Source organism: Eretmochelys imbricata, chromosome 15 (genome assembly GCF_965152235.1).
Source record: "Eretmochelys imbricata isolate rEreImb1 chromosome 15, rEreImb1.hap1, whole genome shotgun sequence".
Lineage (NCBI taxonomy): Eukaryota > Metazoa > Chordata > Testudines > Cheloniidae > Eretmochelys > Eretmochelys imbricata.
The window spans coordinates 802,358-816,632 of record NC_135586.1 but is presented as its reverse complement, the minus strand read 5'-3'; positions in this window follow the sequence as shown (position 1 = coordinate 816,632).

Here is a 14,275-nt window from a genome sequence, read left to right as displayed (position 1 = left end):
GTGTTCCTGTGTAAAACTGGAGAGAATCAGGCCCAAGATCTGCCCCAGAAAAGATCCTGAAAGAACTATGTATAGTCAAAGTGTAGTGGTCTGTGAGCACAACATCACTGTTGCCTTAACAAATATTCCATGTTGTGTTCTCTTCCCATTACCCAGGTTTCTTTACTGGAGGTGCAATGGGATTGCACTGGGGTAACTGAGAACAAAATTTGGCCTGATATCCCGGACCACGCACTTCTCCATTTTCAAAGTACTCCATGAAGGTTTTGCCAGTGACTCTGGGGCAGAAGTGTCTGAAATGGGTTCTGAGTACCAAATATGGTCAGTCCTCCAGCCATTCTGCAACTGCTGGGTGAGCCTAAGAGGTCATCCACCAGTGCTTGCTGCTGATGAACTCTGGGTGGGAGGCTCTGAAGTCCCTCAGGCATTCTTGAACATCTGACCCGCAATCAGCAGGCAATATCTCTGGGAAGGAAGGCAGAAACATTCTACTTCTGTGCATCTATTTTTGGTTTTAAAGAACAATGTCAACTCACAGGCAATTTTTGGCCCAGTGGCAAGTTGCAGTCTCAAAGTTTAGGTACCTGCTGCTTTAACAGGAATCACATGGCTAGCTGGCCTCATTCTCTTTCCTAGGCTGATCTTAGGAGCCAATATATTTGGCTCCCAGCAATGGGAAGTCCTCGTTTCTCTGTTCAATTGGCAGCTGCTCATCAGAGAGGAGGATGAGCGGATTAGCCACTGATTGCAACACAAAAGGGAAAACACACTTTCCAGTTCTCCTTTCACTTCATTTTGCTCTAAACAGGGAGACATTGTCTGTAATGGGGTGATATTTATTACTGAGGCATTGCGGAGGGTTTTGTTCTTCCCCTTTCACTTAAGAGCAGTAAAAAAAATACTCGGGTCTCACAAATGTCTCAAAACACAAATTTACTTTCCTCCAGCTTCCTGGGAGCAAGCCGGTGTCATGTTACTAATTCGATCATGCTTACACAGCAAGCTCTTCCACGTCATGGCTTCATGAGTCAGGATTTTCAGTCTGAAAAAGATCACGTCAAGGGTCCCAAACACACACTCCCCAGAGCCTAGCAACGGGAGCATACTGTAAGCCCTGATTATGGACTCGAGTGAGAATGTTTCAGTGGTGCCAATGTGTGCCGCAGTCGGCACTTGCAAAGTTATTTCTGCCCCTGGCAATCTTCCTTATTGGACAAAGGGAGTAACGGTCAGTGAGACGTCTCATGACTCAAATGCTTTGCCTCTCAAGTAGAGTGTGAAACTCCATAAACCTGCAATACATCTAGACGGAAATGTAAAGGGTGGGTTTGCTGATGCAAGGATGCCTTTGAAGTCTCCGTCTGTGAACTGTTTGCTGTTCAGTTTCCTTCAGCACTAAGGAAACTCCAGTGGTCTGTTGCGTGTGGTTGTGGCTGTTGTTGTTGGCAGAAAACTTCAGGCCTTGCTAGGGCATGTAGTGATCTTAGAGCAACATGCAGACAGCCCATTGCTGAGTGATTCAGATTCATTACATCCAGGGTCTTTTCTCAGTCATACTTTGATGCTTCATGCTTTTTGATGGCAGGAAGTTTTGTTTCTGTGTAAATTTGGAATTTTCACAGGCTTTTAATTCTTTGATATTTCCTCTCCTGTCTGATCATTATAATCCTTAACACTTCCCTTTTCATCTATAGGTCTCAAAGTACTTTGTACAGGAGGGTAAGTGTCATCCCCATTTTACAAATGGAGAAACTGAGACACTGAACCAGGCAGTGACTTGCCTGAGATCATACATCCCATCAGTGATGGGCCCAAGAATAGAACCCCATCTTTAGTGTTCTGTTGGAAACTTGTCTGGAATTTGTACTAACATAACCCTGTTTAGAATTTAATCTACCATTAAAATACCAGGAGAGCCTTGTGAAATGGGCTCTGGGAAGATGTGATTCCTTTCTTTGAAGGCAGCATTTCTATTTATAGGGCACAATTCTGGTCTGCACTGTCTCTTATCTTTAGTCTGAATCTCTGTTTTATATTCTGGCTGCATTTCAAATCTGGACCGGTCACAAAGAGTGACAAAACAGTTGCAGAATAAGCAAAAGGAATTCCTGCTGTAGAGCTTTTGTAATAATAATACCTAGCCCCGATATCACCTGTAGTTTTCAAAGCACTTTGTCTCATTTTGCAGAAGGGGAAACTAAGGTGTGGGGAAGGGACTTGCCCAAAGTCACTCAACAAACTGGAGTTAGAACCAGGAATTGAACCATTGTTTCCTGAGTCCTAATCTTCCTCCCTAACCACTAGGCCATGCTATTTTAATACCCACACCTTTCTCCATCAGTGGACTCTATCTTATATATTTGCAAGAGCCGCAGGAACCTAAATGTGGTGCAGATTAGCCCACATTTTCCTGTGAGCTGCTTGTATCTTTTCTCTGAAGCTTCTGGTGCTGGCCACTGTTGGAGATGGGATACTGGAGTAGATAGACCAGATGGGTCAGACCGGAAGTCAAACAAATGTTTATGCATCACTAGCTAATCTCACTGGAGATGAAAATTTCGCTGACGCTCATTACTTCTGCAGTCCTTTGAGAAACAGAGGGTATTTTCCTTGGGTTTCATAAGAGTGGAGCGTAAAGAGTTGATCCATATACATCCCTCAATACATACAGCATTCCACATGGAGTACGGATAGGCCACCATCTCTCTGCCTAGCCCCAGAAATAAAGCAACTTACCTGTTTCACAGTTGCCTTGAGAGCTCTGAGTGTGGGAAAGAACTGCTGGGGAGTTGAGAAAAGATCCCACTTGGCACATAATATAATGAGGAACAAGTGAACATGCGTGTTGAAAAAACTTTGTATGGTATGAAGAGCTTTGCAAGCAAAGTGTGGTGGAAAAGGATTAATCAGGTACATGGACAGTGCAGGGAGGCATCAGTGGCTAGAAACTAGGAGGGAGACAGGGCTTGTAACTGGCCTGGCATTCACTTACTGTGTGACCTTCATGGCTGCCTAAGCCTGAAGGCTCTGCAAAACACTGATTGAAAAACACTGCGTTAGCGGCTGAATGCTCCACCCCTGCAGCAGTCCCCACCCAGCTGCAAGTCCCATAACTCCCAGACTTTGGGAGGGGAGGGGGAATGATGCTTCCCATGACCCCCAGGCTGCCTTAGATACTGGGAAGAGGCAGGTTGTGAATTTTTTTTTTTTTTTTTTTTTTTTTTTTAGAAGAACTGAAGCCCAAAATATTTAGAATGTGATATGTCGTCATAGATCCTCATGGGCATTATAGTTGTCGCATGATCCCCATTCTCTGTTATGGGCAGGGCTTCCCGTTCACACAACATCTCCCATTATACAGCACTGCCATGATGCAATGCCTCCTCCCACCAACCGAGGAGACCGTGATGCATCATGGGCAATGCAGTCCAACCAAGGAGGTGAGACCATAGAGGAGAATGGGGACATGAGACATCTGAACTACAACTCCCATGAGGCACCATAGTGACGTATCAGAATCTTACATCTATTGGTTTGGGATTTTTCAACAAAAACTTGAAATTTTCTGGGGTAATTTTTTTTCCCCCAACCTGGCTTAGCTCCTCTTTCTTTCATTAGCACTGGCCAACAGGAGTGGGGGCATCAAACTTATCTGACATCAGAGGCTGATGCAAAAGACAGTGCCTTTGCAGGAATCCCAGCACCTTCCCCCTTCTCAGCAACTGGGCGTGGGCATTTCATTAGCATTGCCCCGGACCTTGTTGGGTTCCCAGCTTCTTCTTTCCTATCAACTGCGGGCTAGCAGGGCTACTCCTTTAGCTAGGTCTGTGGGTATCTGGTAACTTTTTTTCCCACGACCTGCTCGCAGCAGCGTTGTAATACACTTCTGGTTTGATTGAAGCCAGATGAGAATGTTGTGATTGACTTCAGTGGGACCAGAACTTAGACTGCTAAGTATAAAATATGAAGGAGCTGGACTGGCCTACTTGGACAGGAGAAGGAGGGGCGGGGGAGGAAAGGCTCCTTGACCTCCAAGGACCCGCCAGCTATTTCGCGTTTTCCCACACCCAAGGAACGCACCTCGGCTGCAATCAAAGAAAGCACATGACTAGGTAACTCTTTGCAAAGAGCACAGCTCCTTGTGGGAGGGGAGTGAGGCCCAGCCAGCTCTGGGCTCTGCTGTGAGACAAAGCGCTATTTAGAAGACAAGGAAGTCCTTGATAACTGCTGAGTAAGAATAAATTCTAAAGCAGGGGAAGGATGCTGGATTCGGCAAGGCAAGTCTGTTCTTGGAGGAAAATTTCCTCCGAGGCCAGTTAGGAAATTAAAAACGGAATATAGGAACTGCTGGGGTGGATCCAACCCAAGGTCCATTAGTCTGACCCTGACAGTGGCCAGTACCAAATCTGCCAGAGGAACCCCACAGTAGCAGATGTGGGGTAATCTGCCTCCATGCTTGGTTTCACCCTGAGCTCTAATAGTTAGAGATCAGCTTAAGCCCTCGAGCAGGCAGTTTAATATCCCTTCCCAAAAAATTGTTCTCAGGAGCCCAGGAAACATCCAGCACTGCCAAAACCAAACTGTTTGCTCGGGGGGGAAGAATCCAGCCAGTAGAGCTGTTCTATGCTATTGTTGTACGAATCACATTGCTGGAAGCAAAAAGACTTCCAGCTGAACTGCTCCAATAGAGGCATCACTCTATATCATAGAAACATCAGCCTGGAAGGAACTCTGCAAGGTCATAGAGTCCCACCCCCCTACATTGAGGCAGGACCTTGTAACCTGAGATGGGTTTGTCCAACCTGTATTTAAAAACCTCCAGTGTCAGGAAGGTGCTGGTAACTTGACCTGGATGCACTATGCTTCAGTGTAAGACTCACTGTCGGACCCCACTGGCTACTTCAGAGTCTGAAATAAACTTAAACTGGAATAAATGGACACAAATCAGACGTCAAGAATTCTAACATTCAAAAACTAGTTGGAGAACACTTCAATCTCTTTGGTCACTCGATTACAGACCTAAAAGTAGCAATTTTTCAGCAAAAAAAACTTCAAAAACAGACTCCAGCGAGAGACTGCTGAATTGGAATTAATTTGCAAACTGGATACAATTAACTTAGGCTTGAATAGAGACTGGGAGTGGATGTGTCATTACACAAAGTAAAACTATTTCTCCATGTTTATTCTACACACGCACACGCACACACACTGTTCCTCAGACGTTCTTGTCAACTGCTGGAAATGGCCCACCTTGATTATCACTACAAAAGGTTTTTTTCCTCTCCTGCTGGTAATAGCTCACCTTACCTGATCACTCTCCTTACAGTCTGTATGGTAACACCCATTGTTTCATGTTCTCTGTATATAAAATCTCCCCACTGTGTATTTTCCACTGTATGCATCTGATGAAGTGAGCTGTAGCTCACAAAAGCTTATGCTCAAATAAATTTGTTAGTCTCTGAGGTGGCTTTTCTTTTTGCAGATACAGACTAACTCCGCTGCGACTCTGAAACAAACTTGACGCCACGGTGCATGTTTGCGCGAAGAAGATGCAAGGCCTTCCCGTGAATATCCAGAAGGAGCATTCAATCATTGGGGGTTTCTGAGGCTGTGGTCAAAAAACAACTATCTGCTACACATAGGGGGCCAGACCATCCTGTCCCTTACACCCCTTCTGCTCCATGAAAGTCCCTCTAGACTAGGCTATCGGCACTTCCTCTCCGCGGGGGCAGAGCTACTCTCAGCCACGCACCCTGCTGAGAGCCCAGCAACTATGTTTCTGTCCCCTTTTGCTCCGAGGCAAGGAAGCTGCAGCTCCACATCCACACCCGGGGTGACCCTGTCGCACAGAGGGTGGGTGAGGGGAGGAAGCTTTAGGCAAATTGCTGATCGATCGAATGGGAGTGAGTCAGGGGTAGGAACTAAAATGTGCCCTGCTCTCTTGTTTTCCCTGCTTTGCCTTCAGGTAAGGAGCTGCGCCAAGCACCATGCTGGTCCGCATGCGGGCTGCCACTGATAGAGCCAGGCCCCTCTGGATGCTGCTAAGACATCCCTGACTAGTAGTGTGAGCCCTGCAAGCTCCAGTTAGTCAACCTGGCCTCTGAGCCTCTGCTGTGATTTTGTGGGGGGATTGTGTTTTGGGTGGTGGTTTGTTTTTTTGCAGTGCAGACATACACAATGAGGTCTACAGCCTTCCCCAATTTCATATTGCAATGGTTGAAACCTACTTATTTGCCAAGCTTTTGCTTAATAATGTCCCCGTTCTCACTGATTTAAAGCCATAGGCCTGTATCTTGCTGGTAGGAAAGAGAGAGGGGACTGTTCAATTTTAACCGGAGGTGCTCACGTACTACAGTGATGAAGGATAGAGCCTCAACATACAAAGTATCTCCTATGATGCGAGCTCCTTGAGCACAAATGTTCTTCCAGTGGCCCAGAGGAGTACAAAGATCAGGGAATCTCATCTGCACGGATGTGGGAGGAAGCAGCATGAGGAATGACAAGATCATTGGGATGGGATGGGATCTGAATTACTACAGAAAATTCTTTCCTGGGTATCTGGCTGGTGAATCTTGCCCATATGCTCAGGGTTTAGCTGATTGCCATATTTGGGGTCGGGAAGGAATTTTCCTCCAGGGCAGATTGGAAGAGGCCCTGGAGGTTTTTCCCCTTCCTCTGTAGCATGGGGCATGGGTCACTTGCTGGAGGATTCTTGGCACTTTTAAACCACGATTTGAGGACTTCAGTAGCGCAGACATAGGTGAGAGGTTTTTCGCAGGGGTGAGTGGGTGAGATTCTGTGGCCTGCGTTGTGCAGGAGGTCAGACTAGATGATCATAATGGTCCCTTCTGACCTTAGTATCTATGAATCTAGATGAGTGTGGGGGGAAATAGAGGGGTATGGATGATAGATTCATATTGTGGTTTGAAACAAAATTCTGTCATTTCCAATGACACACCCTCGGTATGTTTTGTCTCCCTGGCTGCCTTCCTCCTTTGTTGTCATGAGCAGACATTTTCAAGTCAATGGCCAAAAGAATGATTAGCGTCTCTATCCCTTGCTCGTAGCACCTGCAACACTGGCTTTCTCACAGATTGAGGCAGGCCCTGCTGGTTATGGCCCTGTGTTGGAATACTGGAAGTTGATTGATTCCTTTCCTTTCGTCTCTGCTCACGTGGATCCTCTGCTGTAAGAAAGGTGTGATCTACTTGGCTATTGCTGGCCTGAGTCTCTGCCAGTGTCCGCCCAACCCTCTGCCAGATTTGTGCCAGTGACTGCCCCATTCTGCCACTACCCACCTAAATTGCTGTGAGTGCCTGGCCAAACCTTACCATGGGATTTGGCCCATTTCTATTGTGCATTGTTCCTGTGTCTGCACCACCTTTCCCTTGTGTCGGCTTCCCCTGCATGTTTGCACATTGCTTATAAACATCCTCTCCTGAAAATGCCTCTGGAGGGGGAGTTTTCCCAGACACATGTAAAGCCAGTTGTTGCTCTTGTGACATTTATTACTGTTAATATATCATTTGTTTCTAAGAAACTAGCAACACCATTGGAAAGCCCTGAGGGAAGTGTCTGCTAGATCATCAGGGTTGTGGTTACTGGCTGGCTGGAGGCTGCACTGAGGGCAGGTGTCAAGAAACAGCTGCCAAACATCTCCTCTGCCTCTTAGAAATCAAAAGCAAGAGTCAAAACTCTGAAGTGCGGGGACACCTGCACACACGAATACACACAGAAACATGCAACCATAGACATGTCCATGTAGACACATGCGCACACATGCACACAGATCCACACGTGCACTGGCATGCAAACACCTATGCCTGCACACAAACATAAGCAGATGCCCATGCCCACATGCGTGTATGCACAAAGAAACACGCGCAGGCAGCATAAATGATTATTCCTTCATGGGTCTGAGAAATGCTGTCAGCATATTCAAACTCACATTTTTCCCTTTTGTGATTGAAATTAAACATGGCTCGTTGTTCCAAGGTTTTCTTTGCTTCAGTGTTTCTAGTACAATCTGGAGTACTGTGTCCAGTTTTGGGCCCCCCACTACAGAAGGGATGTGGACAAATTGGAGAGAGTCCAGCAGAGGGAAACAAAAATGATCAGGGGGCTGGGGCACATGACTTACGAGGAGAGGCTGAGGGAACTGGGCTTATTTAGTCTGCAGAAAAGAAGAGTGAGGGGGGATTTGATAGCAGCCTTCAATTTCCTGAAGGGTGTGGGGTGCAGGGGGGAGTCCAGAGGGGATGGAGCCCGGCTGTTCTCAGTGGTGGCCGATGACAGAACAAGGGGCAATTGTCTCAAGTTGCAGTGGGGGAGGTTTAGGTTGGATATTAGGAAACACTATTTCACTAGGAGGGTGGTGAAGCACTGGAATGGGTTACCTAGGGAGGTGGTGGAATCTCCTTCCTTAAAGGTTTTTAAGGTCAGGCTTGACAAAGCCCTGGCTGGGATGATTTAGTTGGGGACTGGTCCTGCTTTGAGCAGGGGGTTGGACTAGATGACCTCCTGAGGTCTCTTCCAACCCTGATATTCTATACTATAATTTGGATGTGGGTCGCCCTTTTGGGATCACTCAGTCTTTTCTCCCCTCTAGCACCCTCTAGGTGTGGAGGGACACCCCCACTTCTCTTCGGAGCCTCCCAGTCTTGATGGATGGTTCACTAGGAACGCAACTGATCAATTTTGTGTTTGAAACTTTTGTCAACAAAAAAACCAACCTTTTTACAAATATGAAAAATTGTCCTGTTAAAATTTTCTGTTATTTTGACCCCCAAAAAATCAAACCTGAAAATTTTTTCTGGGGTTCTTTCCCCACCCATTTCTCTCTTTTTCCACTTTTCCACTGGAAAGAGGCAAAAAAGGAGGGGAAAAGTCAGAGAAGGGTGGGGGGAATGAGAAAAAAGGGGGATTCATTTTTTTGCATTGAAAAATGGGACTATTTTGGAATTTGTTGTGGAAAAATGGTCAAAAAATGCACATTTTTGAAAATTATTCATGAAAGAGCCTCATTGTATGGTGAGCAATTCTAGCTAGGAGTGAGAGGTGCCATAATATTGCCAGCTGTGAAATGAGGCATCTGCTTTGCCACTTGCAAGGGGAGCCTGTGTGGATCCTTGTTTGCCAGCCGCTCCAAGGGTCCCAGATGGAACCGCACAGTCCTGTAGTGTTGCACTAGCTGTAATGTTTCAGGGTTGGGTGCAACCCTGGCCACACTGAAGTCCAGTAGAACCACTCCCATCGGCTTCAATGAGGTCATGATTTCACTGCACAGCAGAGAGGTCATCGCTGTAAGGATGCTGTTACTAGCTGCTCTGGGCTGTGAATCAAGCTCTCCCCCCCTCCCCCTGCTTATTATATAGACTCATATTTACCTTGTGAGCCCCAGATCTCTTTCTGCAGTACTCCTTCCTAGGCAGTCATTTCCCATTTTGTATGCATGCAACTGATTGTTCCTTCCTAAGTGGAGTACTTTGCATTTGTCCTTATTGAATTTCAGCCTATTTACTTCAGACCATTTCTTCAGTTTGTCCAGATCATTTTGAATTTTAATCCTATCATCCAAAGCTTTTTCAACCCCTCCCATCTTGGTATCATCCACAAACTTTATATGTGTACTCTCTATGCCATTATCTAAATCATTGATGAAGATATTGAACAGAACCAGACCCAAAACCGATCTCTGTGGGACCTCACTCGTTATGCCCTTCCAGCATGACTGTGAACCACTGATAACTCTCTGGGAACAAGAAAAGGAGGATTTATGGCACCTTAGAGACTAACAAATTTATTTGAGCATAAGCTTTCGTGAGCTGCAGTTGCATCCGATGAAGTGAGCTGTAGCTCACGAAAGCTCATGCTCAAATAAATTTGTTAGTCTCCAAGGTGCCACAAGTCCTCCTTTTCTTTTTAAGGATGCAGACTAACACAGCTGCTACTCTGAAATCTCTGGGAACAGTTTTCCAACCAGTTATGCAGCCACCTTATAGTAGCTCTGTCTAGGTTGTATTTCCCTAGTTTCTTTATGAGAAGGTCATGCGAGACAGTATCACAAGGCTTACTGAAGTCAAGATATATCACATCCCCCCTATTCACAAGCTATCAGGTTGGTTTGACATGATTTGTTCTTGACAAATCCATGCTGACGGTTACTTATTACCTTATCTTCTAGGTGTCTGCAAATTGGTTGCTTAATTATTTGCTCCATTATCTTTCCGGGTACAGAAGTTAAGCTGACTGGTACAGAGTTAAGCTTTCCTGAGAAAGCAGGATGATCAGCAAGTTATCTTAAGTGCCTATACACAAATGCAAGAAGCCTGGGAAATAAGCAGGGAGAGCTGGAAGCCCTGGCACAGTCAAGGAATTATGAAGTGATTGGAATAACAGAGACTTGGTGGGAGAACTCACATGACTGGAGTACTGTCATGGATGGATATAAACTGTTCAGGAAGGACACGCAGTGCAGAAAAGGTGGGGGAGTTGCATTGTATGTAAGGGAGCAGTATGACTGCTCAGAGCTCCGGTATGAAACTGCAGAAAAACCTGAGTGTCTCTGGATTAAGTTTAGAAGCATGAGCAACAAGGGTGGTGTCGTGGTGAGAGTCTGCTATAGAACACCGGACCAGGGGGATGAGGCGGACAAGGCTTTCTTCCGGCAACTAACAAAAGTTACTAGACGACTGGCCCTGGTTCTCATGGGGGACTTCAGTCACCCCGATATCTGATGGGAGAGCAATACAGCGGTGCACAGACAATCCAGGAAGTTTTTGGAAACGGTAGGGGACAATTTCCTGATGCAAGTGCTGGAGGAACCAACTAGGGGCAGAGCTCTACTTGACCTGCTGCTCACAAACTGGGAAGAATTAGTAGGGGAAGCAAAAGTGGATGGGAACCTGGGAGGCAGTCACCATGAGATGGTCGAGTTCAGGATCCTGACACAAGGAAGAAAGGGCAGCAGAATATGGACCCTGGTCTTCAGAAAAGCAGACTTTGACTCCCTCAGGAAACTGATGGGCAGGATCCCCTGGCAGAACAACATGAGTGGGAAAGGAGTCCAGGAGAGCTGGCTGTATTTTAAAGAATCCTTATTGAGGTTACAGGGACAAACCATCCCGATGTGTAGAAAGAACAGTAAATATGGCAGGTGACCAGCTTGGCTTAACAGTGAAATCCTTGCTGATCTTAAACACAAAAAAGAAGCTTACAAGAAGTGGAAGATTGGACAAATGACCAGGGAGGAATATAAAAATATTGCTCAGGTTTGCAGGAGTGAAATCAGGAAGGCCAAATCACACCTGGAGTTGCAGCTAGCAAGGGATGTTAAGAGTAACAAGAAGGGTTTCTTCAGGTATGTTAGCAACAAGAAGAAAGTCAAGGAAAGTGTGGGCCCCTTACTGAATGAGGGAGGCAACCTAGTGACAGAGGATGTGGAAAAAGCTAATGTACTCAATGCTTTTTTTGCCTCTGTCTTCACGAACAAGGTCAGCTCCCAGACTACTGCACTGGGCAGCACAGCATGGGGAGGAGGTGACCAGCCCTCTGTGGAGAAAGAATTGGTTCAGGATTATTTAGAAAAGCTGGATGAGCACAAGTCCATGGAGCCGAATGCCCTGCATCCAAGAGTGCTAAAGGAGTTGGCGGATGTGATTGCAGAGCCCTTGGCCATTATCTTTGAAAACACATGGCGATTGGGGGAAGTCCCGGACGACTGGAAAAAGGCTAATGTAGTGCTCATCTTTAAAAAATCTCTTCTTGTTGCTAACATACCTGAAGAAACCCTTCTGACTAGCCTGTAGTTCCCCACCTCAGTCCCTGGAAAAATCATGGAGCAGGTCCTCAAGGAATCAATTCTGAAGCACTTAGAGGAGAGGAAAGTGATCAGGAACAGTCAGCATGGATTCACCAAGGGCAAGTCATGCCTGACTAATCTAATTGCCTTCTATGACGAGATAACTGGCTCTGTGGATGAGGGGAAAGCAGTGGACGTGTTATTCCTTGACATTAGCAAAGCTTTTGATATGGTCTCCCACAGTGTTCTTGCCAGCAAGTTAAAGAAGTATGGACTATAAGGTGGATAGAAAGCTGGCTAGATCATTGGGCTCAACGGGTTGTGATCAATGGCTCGATGTCTAGTTGGCAGCCGGTATCAAGCGGAGTGCCCCAAGGGTTGGTCCTGGCGCCAGTTTTGTTCAAAAGCTTCATTAATGATCTGGAGGATGGCGTGGACTGCAGCCTCAGCAAGTTTGCAGATGACACTAAACTGGAAGGAGTGGTAGATACGCTGGAGGGTAGGGTAGGATAAAGAGGGACCTAAACAAATTGGAGGATTGGGCCAAAAGAAATCTGATGAGGTTCAACAAGGACAAGTGCAGAGTCCTACACTTAGGACGGAAGAATCCCATGCACTGCTACAGTCTAGGGACCAAGTGGCTAGGCAGCAGTTGTGCAGAAAAGGTCCTAGGGGTTACAGTGGACGAGAAGTTGGATATGAGTCAACAGTGTTCCCTTGTTGCCAAGAAGGCTAACGGCATTCTGGGCTGTATAAGTAGGAGCATTGCCAGCAGATCTATGGACGTGATCGTTCCCCTCTATTTGACATTGGTGAGGCCTCATCTGGAGTACTGTGTCCAGTTTTGGGCCCCACACTACAAGAAGGATGTGGAAAAATTGGAAAGAGTCTAGCGGTGGGCAACAAAAATTATTAGGGGCCTGAAACACATGACTTATGAAGAGAGGCTGAAGGAATTGGGATTATTTAGTCTGCGGAAGAGAAGAAAGAGGGGGGATTTGATAGCTGCTTTCAACTACCTGAAAGGGGGTTCTAAAGAGGATGGATCTGGACTGTTCTCAGTGGTAGCAGATGACAGAATGAGGAGTAATGGTCTCAAGTTGCAGTGCGGGAGGTTTAGGTTGGATATTAGGAAACACTTTTTCATAGGACCGTGGTGAAACACTGGAATGCGTTACCTAGGGAGGTGGTGGAATCTCCTTCCTTAGAGGTTTTTAAGGTCAGGCTTGACAAAGCCCTGGCTGGGATGATTCATTTGGGGATTGGTCCTGCTTTGAGCAGGGGGTTGGACTAGATGACCTCCTGAGGTCCCTTCCAACCCTGATACTCTAGGATTCTGTAATTCCCTGGATTGTCCTTATTTCCCTGTTTATAGATTGGCACTGTAGTTGTCCTTTCTGGTCCTCTGGAATCTCTCTCGTCTTCCATGACTTTTTGAAGATAATCGCTAATGGCAGAGATCTCCTCAGTCAGCTCCTTGAGTATTCTAGGATGCTTTTCATCAGGCCCTGGGGACTTGAAGACATCTAACTTGTCTAACTAATTTTTAACTTGCTCTTTCCCTATTTTTGCCTCTGATCCCACCTCATTTTCACTGATATTCACTACGTTAGACGTCCAGTCGCTACTAATCTTTTTGGTGAAAACCGAAACAAAAATGTAATTTAGCACTTCTCCCATTTCTGCATTTTCTGTTATTGTTTTTCACCCCTCTTGTCCCCAGTGCAGGGGTAAGGCCAGGATGTCCCTATTCCCTGTGATCCCTAGAGTGACCCCTTCAGGGCTATTGGTAGCTGGGGTAAATTAGAACAGCTCTGAGGCTGCTCTAATTTACATTGGTGACTGGCCCAGTTTCCAGCTGGCTCCAGGATCTGTGTCGTCATGTTCTGAGTGCAGGGTTGGCAGAATGTCCAGGCAAGAAATGAACAGTCAAAACCTCCTCACATTGTAAATGGCCTGATTACAAAGCTGGGCTGACCTAACACAGCCTGAAGCCCAGAATGTTCTGCGACTTCATCTCTAACAAGGCAGGGTGGCCCACAGTATCTGTAATAATAGCTCCTTCTGGAGGGAAACACTGGTCCAAATTCACCTTGGGTGTAACACTGATGAAGTCAAGAGACGGATGGATTTGGCCCAATCCCTGCTTCATCTCTGCTCCCACCATGGCTTTGCCTTGCTCTCAGATGGTCACACATTGTATTCATTAGACACCTGCTGTCCTGTGGAAACACCAGCCTAAGAACTGAGCAGAAGAAACCATCTGGGCTAAATTTAACTGTTGAAAAATATGTGGGAAAAGAACTTTGTCTATTATGAAAATAACTGAATAGGATTTTACTAGTGGAAATTAAGGGTCCAACCCTTGGGCCTGGTCTACCCTAAAAAAATGAATCCAGTGAAGCCCCTAGAACCCACAAATATATGCCAAAAGATCTTTCAATAGCCAGTTAAAGCTGAGCTGCTTCAGTCTGA